Genomic DNA, 13,128 nt, shown 5'->3' with positions numbered 1-13,128 from the left:
ACGAATTACCATCTCGACTTACCACTTGAGATCGGATCTCACTTCCCCGCTCTATATGCAAATAAACAAATAAATCATTTCCAACACGTCACCCCTTTCACTGAATTTCACTTTTGCTTTTTTTAAAATTAGAAATGATGCTTATAACGTGAGATGTCAGACGAATTTGGTGATCATTGATCGCTGTTTCGGCACATTAAGGCACGTTACTCTGTTTCCTTATAATGGGCGTCAGTGGAGAGGAAAACGCTTAACGTGAGAGAATGACCATACTCCTAGGATTTTGATTTTTTTCACAGGAGGAGGTGTTTCTAACGAGATGTCCGAGAGAAATTTAGTGATCATTGGTCACAGTTTTGGAACATTAAGCCACATTAAGCTTTTTCACGTTAAACTTTGTTGTTTTTAATAGGTGGGAGGCATCAATGCACTTCCCGTGACTGATCTGTCGGAAATTTGAAGAAGAAATCAAAATGTCCATTTAGCCTGGTGTTGCTGTCGCACTTTAATATGACGCCGTTGGGGAGCGAGGAGTCCGCATTTCCGCATAAGCTGAGGACTTCAGTTGAGTAGGCGGTCGTTCAGTGTGGTCGAGCTCGCATTCGTACGTATACTGCAATAATATTGTGGTCGCATGCGGTCCAGACCACCTCCAAATGTGGTCTGAGTGATTGGGTCTCGATGCGACCTCAATGCGCATTGAATGCATTTACACCTGTACTTTTGAGCTGTCCACTTGTGATCGGATCACCAAAATCGAATCTTAATACAAAGTGTAAACAGGGCATCTGGTTACTCTTGTTACTCGTTTTGTTACAATGGAAAGGTTACGCTTAGGATAAAGAAAGGAGATAAAGTTCTTTGCGCCCCCAGCTGGAATATGACAGAAATGTCAGCGGTGCGACGTGTTGGGGAAGACTCGTACACATAGGTTACAGTGGTTTAGGTCAGCAAGTGATTCAATTGGCAATTAAAGAAACGAGTAGACCGATCAAACAAACGCCAGTCAACAGTTATACTATATAACAGTTATCAAGAATGAATTACTAGTTTAGCAAGTCAACAACACAAGCGGTTCAGCTACAAGAACAGTGCGAGATTTCTTCTGTTGGTTAACCCAAATTGTCTTGACTCACACCTGAAATGTGTGCAATTGCGTGCCTGAAATGCGTGAATATTATGTGCAATTCGCGAGATGAAAACTGTGGAAATACTCGATCTGTCTCCAGCTGAAGTGTGGTAAACAAAGGTGCTTAGTGCAAATTAGCAAGCTAAGTTGCTAACGCTAACCCCAAGCGTAACCGTTTGGAACGCCGAGCATCATCAGTTGACTGACGGCAAAACAACCAATCACAGCAGCGTAGAGTTCAGCGCGTCCACCAATCGTTACAGCAGGAGCTAAACGATGTGCTGCGTCATGTTTTTCTGCTGAGTCCTAGTGTCGTTCGATTGCATTAAAAATGGGAGAAAAATGATTAAAAACGGCAATTAAAAAAAAAGATCAATTAGCTGTATACAAACACACTACTAGGCGTTAGGACGGACCTGTCACCGCTTGAATGGAATCGATATCATGAAAACTGAGGGAGGAGAAGCGGCGCCAAAATCAAGTGTGATAATAATAATAATAATAATAATAATAATAATAATAATAAATATGGCTGCAAGCAGCAATGGCGGGGCCAAGCAGCTTACAGGCACCATGTAGACAAGTAATCGGAACCACCCTGGAACAAGACACCAGTCCATCACAGTGTGGGCAGACTGACCCCCACTCTTAGAGCTTTAGCAGAAACCAAGGAAAACCACATATCACTCCCATGGCCTGCCATAGAAAACAAGGGGAAAAAAGATAATACTGAGATGGCTATAGAACGAAATGGACAACACAGTGGGTTCATAATTTCTCAACTAGGGTCTTTTACTGTGATAACTCACAAGAATGTTCCATGAAATATCTCCTTTTCGCTGAAGTAATTGGTATTTTACTATTTTTTTTTTTTTTACTTTTTCTCTGGTATAGCGACCCCATGTGACCAAATTTTATGAAACTTGGTGGGTACTTACTAATCCCCCTGGCAATGATGTGTAAAGTAAAGTAAAGTAAAGTCTCCGTGATTGCACAAACACACTGTGAACAGTGAGCCCGGGGAGCATTAGGGTTAAGTGCCTTGCTCAGGGGCACATGGCCTGTGGATGTTGGCAACCCTCCGATCACAAGCCCGGTTCTCTAACTTTTAGACCACGGCTGCCCCAAAAAAGTGGTGTCGTCCCTGGGCGGGCTCGAACCACCTACCTTTTGCTTAACAGTCAAACGCCCTAACCGATTGCGCTACAGAAACACGTGGAATGACACAAATCCATGCAAGCATTCCTGAGAGAAACTCACTTCCTGTTTTAGAGGCCACTCCTTTAAAATTCATTGGACAACAGTAGCCATATCCTTTGGCCTAGCAAAATTCTTTATACAACTTTTGATCAGGGTGGTCTGTAGATGATATGTACCAAATTTGGTGGTGATTGGATGTACGGTCTAGAACTAGTTCGCAAAAGCAGATCTTTCAAAACAATTCAAAATGGCGGACAATCCAATATGGTAAATGTTCAAGAAATGGATCCATTCAGCGCCACCAAGAGGCCAAATGTCATGAAACTTGGTGGGGCCCCAGTATGTATCGTGTCAATGAACTGCACCAAGTTTGGCATCAATCCATGCAAGCATTGCTGAGATATGCTCACTTCCTGTTTGGAGCCTTCACCATCAAAATTCATTGGATGACAGTGACAGCACCCTTTGGCCTAGCGAAATTCTTTATACAACTTTTGGTCAGGATTGTCTGGAGATGATGCGTACCGAATTTGGTGGCGATTGGATCGACGGTCTAGGACTAGTTCGCAAAAGTAGGTTTTTGGAAAAATTCAAAATGGCGGACAATCCAGGGGGCGGGATTGACACTGATGGGTCCACTCGACTCGCCATGACCCAAGGATTCAGGGGAAAAAAAGATCATGAGCCTAGGTCAAGCAGTTCAAAAGTTATGAGCAAATATGTGTAAAAAAGTATGTTGATTTTTGGCCTGTTGGTGGCGCTACAGGGGTGGGTGGAGAGAGCCCAAATTTGGTGCCTGGATACCTTGGACTGTCCCCTATCAATGTGCCAAATTTCACAACTTTCTACCAAGGGGTTCTAGGGGCTGCCATAGACTCCCATGGCGGAAACAATAATAATAATAATAATAATAATAATAATAATAATAATAATAAATATAGCTGCAAGCAGCAATGGCGGGGCCAAGCAGCTGAGCGCCAGCAGGTAGAGGACCCAGGCCCAGTCCGGAAGCTCTCCCCATTAGGTTGCCTGGAAGTCGGGGGAGAGCGCTGGCATCCCTGGGGCCTTGAGCTTAGCTCCAGGGACCGAGTCTCACTGGGGGAAGCTTCCCTGGGGCCTGGAGCTCAGCCAGGGCCTGGAGTATTCCGTTTACTGTGATGATGCACAAGTAGTTTGGCTCAAATATCTGCTTTTGTCTAGGAGTTATGGGGATTCCAATACAATGTTTTATGTTTGTGTGCTATAGCGCCACCATGAGGCCAAATGTCATGAAACTCGGTGGGGCCCCAGTACTCTTCATGGCAATGAATTGCACCAAGTTTGGGATCAATCCATGCAAGCATTGCTGAGATATGCTCACTTCCTGCTTGGAGCCCCCACCATCAAAATTCATTAGACGACAGCGGACGTACCCTTTGGCCTAGCAAAATTCTTTATACAACTTTTGGTCAGGATGGTCTGTAGATGGTGTGTACCAAATTTGGTGGCGATTGGATCGACGGTCTAGGACTAGTTCGCAAAAGTAGGTTTTTGGAAAAATTCAAAATGGCGGACAATCCAATATGGTAAATGTTCAAGAAATGGATCCATTCAGCGCCACCAAGAGGCCAAATGTCATGAAACTTGGTGGGGCCCCAGTATGTATCGTGTCAATGAACTGCACCAAGTTTGGCATCAATCCATGCAAGCATTGCTGAGATATGCTCACTTCCTGTTTGGAGCCTTCACCATCAAAATTCATTGGATGACAGTGACAGCACACTTTGGTCTAGTGAAATTCTTTATACAACTTTTGGTCAGGATTGTCTGGAGATGGTGCGTGCCGAGTTTGGTGGTGATTGGATTATCGGCCTAGGACTAGTTCGCAAAAGTAGGTTTTTGGACAAATTCAAAATGGCGGAAGATCTAGGGGGGCGGGTTAAATGCTGATGGGTCCATTCGACTCGCCATGATCCAAGGATTCAGGGGAAAAAAAGATCATTAGCCTAGGTCAAGCAGTTCAAAAGTTATGAGCAAATATGTGTAAAAAAGTATGTTGATTTTTGGCCTGTTGGTGGCGCTACAGGGGTGGGTGGAGAGTCCCCAAATTTGGTGCCTGGATACCTTGGACTGTCCCCTATCAATGTGCCAAATTTCACAACTTTCTACCAAGGGGTTCTAGGGGCTGCCATAGACTCCCATGGCGGAAACAATAATAAGAATAATAATAATAATAGTGAAAAATTCTACCAATAACAATAGGGTTCCAGCAGCTTCGCTGCTTGGCCCCTAAATATAGCTGCAAGCAGCAATGGCGGGGCCAAGCAGCTGAGCGCCAGCAGGTAGAAGACCCAGGCCCAGTCCGGAAGCTCTCCCCATTAGGTTGCCTGGAAGTCGGGGAAGAGCGCTGGCATCCCTGGGGCCTTGAGGTTAACTCCAGGGACCGAGTCTCACTGGGGGAAGCTTCCCTGGGGCCTGGAGTATTCCGTTTACTGTGATGATGCACAAGGAGTTTGGCTCAAATATCTGCTTTTGTCTAGGAGTTATGGGGATTCCAATACAATGTTTTATGTTTGTGTGCTATAGCGCCACCATGAGGCCAAATGTCATGAAACTCGGTGGGGCCCCAGTACTCTTCATGGCAATGAATTGCACCAAGTTTGGGATCAATCCATGCAAGCATTGCTGAGATATGCTCACTTCCTGTTTGGAGCCTTTGCCATCAAAATTCATTGGACGACAGCGGACGTACCCTTTGGCCTAGCAAAATTCTTTATACAACTTTTGCTCAGGATGGTCTGTAGATGGTGTGTACCAAATTTGGTGGTGATTGGATCAACGGTCTAGGACTAGTTCGCAAAAGTAGGTTTTTGGAAAAATTCAAAATGGCGGACAATCCAATGTGGCAGATTTTCAAGAAATGGATCCGTTCTCTTCAGCATGACCCAGGGAATAAGATGACACAAAGCTCACCACTCTAGGTCACAAGGTTCAAAAGTTATAAGCAAAAATATATTGTGGAGTTTGGCCTGTTGGTGGCGCTACAGCCAATGATGGAATGACACCAAATTTGGTGACTGGATACCTTTTACTGCCCTCTATGAGGGTGCTAAATTTCATCATGATCTATGAAGGGCTTCTATGCTCTGCCATTGAAAATGACTTATTCCAAGATGGCCGACAAAGAAAATGGCTGACGGCTAAGGGTCATAGTATTCCTTGTAGGGCTTGATACTGTGATGATGCACAAGAAGTTTGGCTGAAATATCTGCTTTTGTCTTGGAGTTATGGGTATTTGAATGCAATTTTTCATGTTTGTGTGCTATAGCGCCACCAAGAGGCCAAACGTCATGAAACTTGGTGGGGCCCCAGTACGTATCATGTCAATGAAGTGCACCAAGTTTGGGATCAATCCATCCAAGCGTTGCTGAGATATGCTCACTTCCTGTTTTAGAGGCCACTCCATCAAATTTCATTGGACGACAGTGACCGCACCCTTTGGCCTACCAAAATTCTTTATACAACTTTTGCTCAGGATGGTCTGTAGATGGTGTGTACCAAATTTGGTGGCGATTGGATCGACGGTCTAGGACTAGTTCGCAAAAGTAGGTTTTTGGAAAAATTCAAAATGGCGGACAATCCAGGGGGCGGGATTGACACTGATGGGTCCACTCGACTCGCCATGATGCAAGGATTCAGGGGAAAAAAGATCATGAGCCTAGGTCAAGCGGTTCAAAAGTTATGAGCAAATATGTGTAAAAAAGTATGTTGATTTTTGGCCTGTTGGTGGCGCTACAGGGGTGGGTGGAGAGACCCCAAATTTGGTGCCTGGATAGCTTGGACTGTCCTCTATCAATGTGCCAAATTTCACAACTTTCTACCAAGGGGTTCTAGGGGCTGCCATAGACTCCCATGGCAGAAACAATAACAATAATAGTGAAAAATTCTACCAATAACAACAGGGTTCCAGCAGCTTCGCTGCTTGGCCCCTAATAATAGTGAAAAATTCTACCAATAACAATAGGGTTCCAGCAGCTTCGCTGCTTGGCCCCTAATAATAAATATAGCTGCAAGCAGCAATGGCGGGGCCAAGCAGGTTGAGGCCAGTAGGTAGACAACTAATCAGAACAACCCTTGAACAATATGCAAGACAGTAATCAATCACAAGGTGAATAGACATAGGGGAGGCCGTTGTGCTCTATGAAGGTGCAAAATTACACCAAATTACACTTAGGTTTTCTTTGGTGTGTCACAGAAAACCATTTAAAAATGGTACCAAGATGGCTGGGGAAGAAAGGTTGCCACAGAGGTTTCATGATATCCTAGCTAGGATACTTTACTGTGATGACACACATGAAGTTCAAATATAGTTCAAATATCTGCTTTCGTTCTGAAGCGATATGCATACATACACACAGAGACACACACACACGCACACTAACACACACACAGACACACACAGATATATGAGTCACTTTTAGGACAAGTGACTTTTGCTTCTGTCAAAGTGCATATATGCGTGCGTCCCCTACCACCGTGTCCGACAGAAAGCAATTGATCAGTAGTCTGTAAGCATGGCCAGCCGTGCCAAAAAAGCAAAAAACTAGCTGGAAACATTACAAGGCTTTTTGCACTGTGTTTCGCCCTGCACTGTTTCGAAGCGGAACGTCAAGTATTTTAACGCGGTGCTTCAAACAGCTAGAGACCAGTATCATAAAGTTGTCTGTTTTGCTCCTGAAAAACAGACGTCTTTTGCCCAGGCATGCAAGAACACCACGGCAGTGCAGCTGTCAAACGTGAGGCGAACCATCGGTAAGTCCTAATTTTATTTAAATAAAAGTAAATGCAACAGGCCAGTGTAATTCACACAAACTGCTTATTCAGCCTAAATGAACACCGTCATGTTCACTGGTTTCTCTCATGCTTTGTAGGCTTCTCAGATCCAAGTGGATTTGACATTGTTTGCAACCGAGCGACGTCCTTGGATGTGGTTAAGGTACCATTTTTACCCAAGCTTCCTCCAAGCAGCGCAAGGCTGGATATTGCCAAGGTGGCGTCACTTGGACCCAGGCAAACTGTGAGTACACGGTGTAGCTTATCTACAATCAAATGGAGTCGTGCGTTCTCTCGTTGATAGAACTCATTGTTAAAAGCACATTATGAAGCTCTTTGAAAAAAAGGTGCTTTTGATATACCTTTAAATTTTAATTAACATGTGTTGTCATGTTGGTGTAGTGCACTATTGCTATTAACACGCTTTAAGAAAGCAGTTATTAATGCGGCTTTAAATAAATCTGAATGGGGCTGCAATTACTTCCGTTTAATTAAAAGGGTGTGCCATATATTCTGAAGTCAGCGGTTATGAGAGACTTTTCTTTGCAGTCGTAATCTTTGTGCCTTTATGTGTGTAACAGGTCGGGGCCCTGGAAGCCAAAATTTTTGCGCACGGGACCGTGAGCAAAATTATCCGCCTGAACGGGACCGACTGCGAGATGAAGCAGTTCGTGATCGGCGATTCAACGGGGCAGCTCAAGCTGACTTTGTGGGACAAACAGATAACAGATGTCGCTCCTCTAAAGTCCTACAAGTTCACAAGTCTGTCGACCAGAGATAGAGAAGGACGAATTTGTCTGTCTGGGATTTCGTCCACCAGAATCACAGAAATTCAGGCAATTAACGCGGCTGAGTGCAGCGAACAAGAGGCGGGCGAGAAACTTTCGGAATTGGCCGGGACTGTCACCGGTATACAGATCGTCGGCAAACGTCGCTGCCCAAAGTGCCAGACAAACCAGGGCGACTTCGATGCGAAATCGTCCGTGCACAGGTGTGACTGCTGCAAACTATTGCAAAAGTCGGCGTCCTACTCGACAACATACAAAGGTACCATGTCTTTGACGATTGACGGCACCGACCGCGCGCTGACCATGACAAACTCCGCCATCAGCGCGTACTTCAGCGAATACCACTTGAGCCATTTACTTAACGACGTTGAAGATATGGAGGAACACTTCATCACTGTGGCTGAGGTTAATGCCTCCGTGAACGAAGACGGCCTGATCACTACCATCAAGCAGCGTTCTGCCGAGATTGATTCTGGTCCTGTTGCGGACCTCTAGGTCTAGTTGCAATTTCTTTTTGGTGAGTTCTGAAAAGTGTTTTTTTTTTTTCTTGTTTTACGTTATAATCTCAGTATATACACTTAAATGCTGCGCAATGCTTGTGTTTTAGCTGTAATCTTTACTACACTTATACTACAGTAGTTATTGTGTTATTGTTTGACATTGTTCATTTCTTTTTCATGTTTGTTCTTTAATATTGTTATACAGAGTATCTGAGTTGTTTACCTCCTTGAACGTTTTTTGCTCAACGTTTACTGTACAGACTTACAATGAATAATTAAAATGCAAACTCTTGCTTGACACTACTTTTGGAAACGTTTGTTTTCCTTTTCAATGTGCATCTCCAATGATTTATAACCTTCGTTTTACCTGTTGGTTGTAGTTGAAGTGTTTGATCTCTGCAGTTTAATCTTTACTGATGTTTAGTGTTTGTCATTGTTGTGCATGCGATTGCTGTTTACCTGTTTGAACGTTTCTGCTTAAAATAAAGCCTTAACACAATTCTCAGTTGAAAAACAAACTGCACTTTGACCTCATCCTTCAGAAAGCGTTCTTTCCGTTTGATATTTGAGTAGTTATGGATAATGTTAGAACTGTTTGAATTTTGATAGTAGGCCTATAGTTTCAAAGTGAAGGTATTCCAAGTCATACTGACTTTATGATCGATTGATATAGCGTATGTCTAGTGTAGGTGTAGTAATAAACGGTTTAACGACTGAACTGTGACTTTTCCAGTTCAGTCTGCGCTAGCTAGGGGTTTACTCGTTTCAGCTCTTTTGATTTAGAATAAAAAGGTGTTGAAATACAAACAATTTTTGTAAACTTAAGAGCGCTATTTTTCCCATTCTCTGTTCGTTATTTATAAATCATAAACGGTTGTCTTCAGTCTATGTTTTCAGTACATATAACAAAACCAGTCGGTTTAATTCAAATATTTGCCTTCTGCAAGAAGCACCATTTAACGATCATTGTGTCACTAACAGCGTCCTTGTCTGAGTTGACGATCTAAACTTAACTCTATTCACCTCCTAGCCACGCTATAAGTAGGTAAAACCAGCAAGGCGTTATCAATTAGAACTCACGGCGGTCAAATGACCGCCGCTCGGCGCTTCAAGGTGAGGTCGAACCAGCATCGCGCTTCTACTGTTAACAAATGTTAAACCATTATCTTGGGTCCGTGTTTTCAGTTATATAATTAACAATGGCCGTAATTATAATTCATATTAGCCCCCACCCTCACACTGAATTGGCTCAATGTCCCCGCACACCATTACATTCATATAAAAATATAATGTACTTAATGATATAAATATACTGATATAAATCATCATAATTACTTTACTAGAACAGGCAACCACGCACCGCAGTCCAGGAAAAAAACATTAACAAATGTAATCAATGTTGTCATCACTTGCTGATGGGACACTGATTATTGTGCCACTTCACCGGAGGCGACTGCTCTAAGACTAGACGGGAAGCCGAGCTTCCTCTAAAACGTCACAAACGTTCGTCAATTAAATATGTAATATTGTATTTACATTAACTCTCTTATTACAAATCAATATTTTGGGCTAGAAAGTGTTCAGCTTCACGGCCAGTTGGTTCAGCATTAACTTCTCGCAGGTCGGCATAAGCTAAAGTGATTTTTTTCCTCAGGGAAACCCGTGGAAGCACGACCCATTTAAACCCACTGACGCTGTGCGTCTCTGGGTTTCAATGGCACTTCAGAATACGCTTTGTTTTCAGTGCAACAAAGCTAGACATTTATTGGGCAATATGCTTTTAAAACATCATTTCCAGACGCACGGCTTCTATGGAAGTCATTGAAAAAAAATTCTGCACGTTTATTGGACAGTAGGCTTGGTTTTGTGCCGCCTGGACACCGGGCTGCTGTATATGATGATTGGAGGAAGTCTTTTAAACGTCATGGCAAAGAACATGACTGACGTTATGTATCACTAACAGCGTCCTTGTCTGATGAATTGGCCATCTAAACTTAACTTAACTCTATTCATCTCCTAGCCACGCTATAAGTAGGTAAAACCAGCGCGGCGCTATCAAATAGAACTCACGGCGGTCAAATGACCGCTGCTTGGGGCTTTAAGGTGTAAGCAGGTTCAATGGGCAGGGCTTTCTAGTGTTAAAATGATAAACGGTTAAGTTCCGTGCTTTGAGTTACATTTAACTAATAGTTTTAATTAATGTGGTCCAGGACAGATTTTCGCAGCAATTTCAGGCTACAAAAGACTTCACATCTCCGATTTAATCTTTAGAGCAGAGTTTTAATACACTGCTTACTTTAAAAGATGCAAACTCTTGTTTGACAATGTTAGGACAACGTTTTTCCATGTAGTGCTGTTCATTATTTATATTTAAAATAGATATGAAATAGCGGTTTACGTGTTTGAGCTTTTACTTATGTACGAATAAATAAAATTGCCCGCAATGTTCAGTTTAATTACAAACAATTGCACCTATATAAATATGCATCTGTTTTTACCCACTTCCTCGTTGTACTCATTATTGATAATAAACTGAAAACCGTTCTCTAATAGAGCCTATTCCATGTGTGAAACACATACAATATAATCAGGTGGTTAATTAGTTGAGTTAAGTGTGCATGTGCTGAGATGGAACAAAAATACGCATACAGATGGGTCCTTCAAGGAACGAGATTTTTATCAATTGTAATAGATCTACATATTTTCGAGAGATGGCAAATTATGTGAAACTGGTAAATGTGCACAAAAAATTATGATAGGCTCTGTCGAGAATCCACTAGCAAAACTGGTCATTTCGAACGTCGCCTGTCATCGGTTGTAAAATGTCTAGCTAGCCAATGATGCCACGTCACGTAGAGCCGTTTTGACCAAGATGCAGCTGAACTACTTCCTTTCTGAACTCGGTCTGCAACAAGGTAAGTAGACCGTGTACAAGCTTAGGCATGAGGATAGCATTTTTCGGTCGTTATCTACAATAGTAGGCCTATTTTATAAGTTTGATTTTATTTGTAACGTGAACCTGTATGAAGCGTTATATATGGAAATCTTAGGAGGTTTCATAGTAATGTTAATCTCGTTGGCCGTTTACACACATCGCTAACGCTAGCTTATACAAAATACACCGTTAGCTATCCAGTTTACATGTCGGTTAACTTCTTCCGAACGTGCAAAATTTATATGGTTTGGTTGTAAGATTTGTTGTTTATGCACGTTCGACAGTGGCTTTTAGTGTTAGATTTAGTGTTTTGCCTGAAATATTCGTTTTTGTCATATTTTAGTCATTGGATCATTATTGGTTTTATTGTAGTTTTATTCAATGAGAATCGTGTTTCAAACTTTAGTCAAATGAGGTTTGTCGTACATCTACCACCGATTTTGCAGCCACAGTGTTCACAATGCGTTTTATTTTCGGATGTATTATAACTAAAGTTTGTCCACAAATCGGTTCTTTTTTTTCGAGAGTAGCCATGATGTTCGATTTCCAGAAGACGCGGGATGTTAATTACCTGTCCATTTGTCTGTCTGGCATTACAATGTCATTATTATTCGTCGACGAAGATGGTAATATATTTAGTGACAGTTTTTAATTTCATAAGTGCATTTTTTAGTAGTCATGGCGTTTTCGTCGTGCAAAAAAGGTTGTTGAACATTTTTAGCCACAGTTTTTTGTTGATAAAATTAACACTGTTGTGGTTTACTCCCTATGTAGACTGTACATCTGTCATTCACGGTAGACGTGTGTGTGCGTACCTTTAGAGTCCTACTACGTTTTTTGTGTGTTCGGCATGTGTATATGTATACTGTGTGCCTAATGGGCATTGTTATTTATCTTGCACAACCACGCACACGCTGACATCTTTGTCTATACATTATTTGTACGTATGGCTGTACACAAACACATTTGCACACAAGCAGTTTGTACGCATATGTCTATTCAATAATAGCCTAATTAAAAAAAAAGTTAAAGGAACATATTGTCTAGTATTCTGACCATATGCACCCTAGTGGCTACATACTTTTTTGAACTGCACACAGTGCTTTGTATGCATACATACACCATAACAAGGATTATCACCTTGTTTATCCAACAGTCTGGTTATTCACAGTAATTGCATTGGTAGTATTGTCTTAAGCATTATTTTTGGAGAACCATGAATAAGAAATTGAATAAATTGGTAAGTCTAAAGAAAATCAGGTATAAGCTGTGTTTACAACTGCAAACAACTGCAATTTGCTTTTCAGATCTGAACTTTAGGATTGACTGTTCACACTGTATTTACAAGTGATCAGACTGAATGTCTGTGTTGAGGTAGCAAATTCATTGTCTGGTATACTTACACTGCTTGTTACATCGATTACGTAAGTATGCATATGCTGCTGCATTCTCTGGCAACAGCTACAAACTGGGAGTATGCACAGAGCTGGTGGAGAGTTGGACATTTAGTCTTTGGCGATATACAGTATACCACTGAGTAGTTTGGGTCATGAATATTGCCTCAGTTGGTGTCAGTAACAAAGGGGAGGGGGTGGGGGGGTACTATGTCCCACTGTGTTTCTTGCTGACCTCACCACTGGTATCATTGCCCAGTGAAGATTGGTTCTTTTAACAACTGGATAACTTTTTAATTTTTGTTTTCTTTTTGGTTTTCTTTAGTGTTTTTAATGAATAGCAAAGCATTTCTTTGGTCAATAAAAGGCT

At 42.0% G+C, this 13,128-nt stretch overlaps 1 non-coding gene across 1 annotated transcript; it reads right to left on the bottom strand.

Annotated features, from left to right (window-relative positions):
• Window positions 1-2,268: 2,268 nt before the first annotated feature.
• On the bottom strand, window positions 2,269-2,342 carry trnan-guu (transfer RNA asparagine (anticodon GUU)). The gene has a single exon. It is a non-coding gene; the product is annotated as a tRNA-Asn (tRNA).
• Between the last annotated feature and the right edge of the window lie 10,786 nt (window positions 2,343-13,128).

Source organism: Chanos chanos, chromosome 2 (assembly GCF_902362185.1).
Source record: "Chanos chanos chromosome 2, fChaCha1.1, whole genome shotgun sequence".
NCBI lineage: Eukaryota > Metazoa > Chordata > Actinopteri > Gonorynchiformes > Chanidae > Chanos > Chanos chanos.
This window is presented reverse-complemented; position numbering and strand designations above follow the sequence as displayed.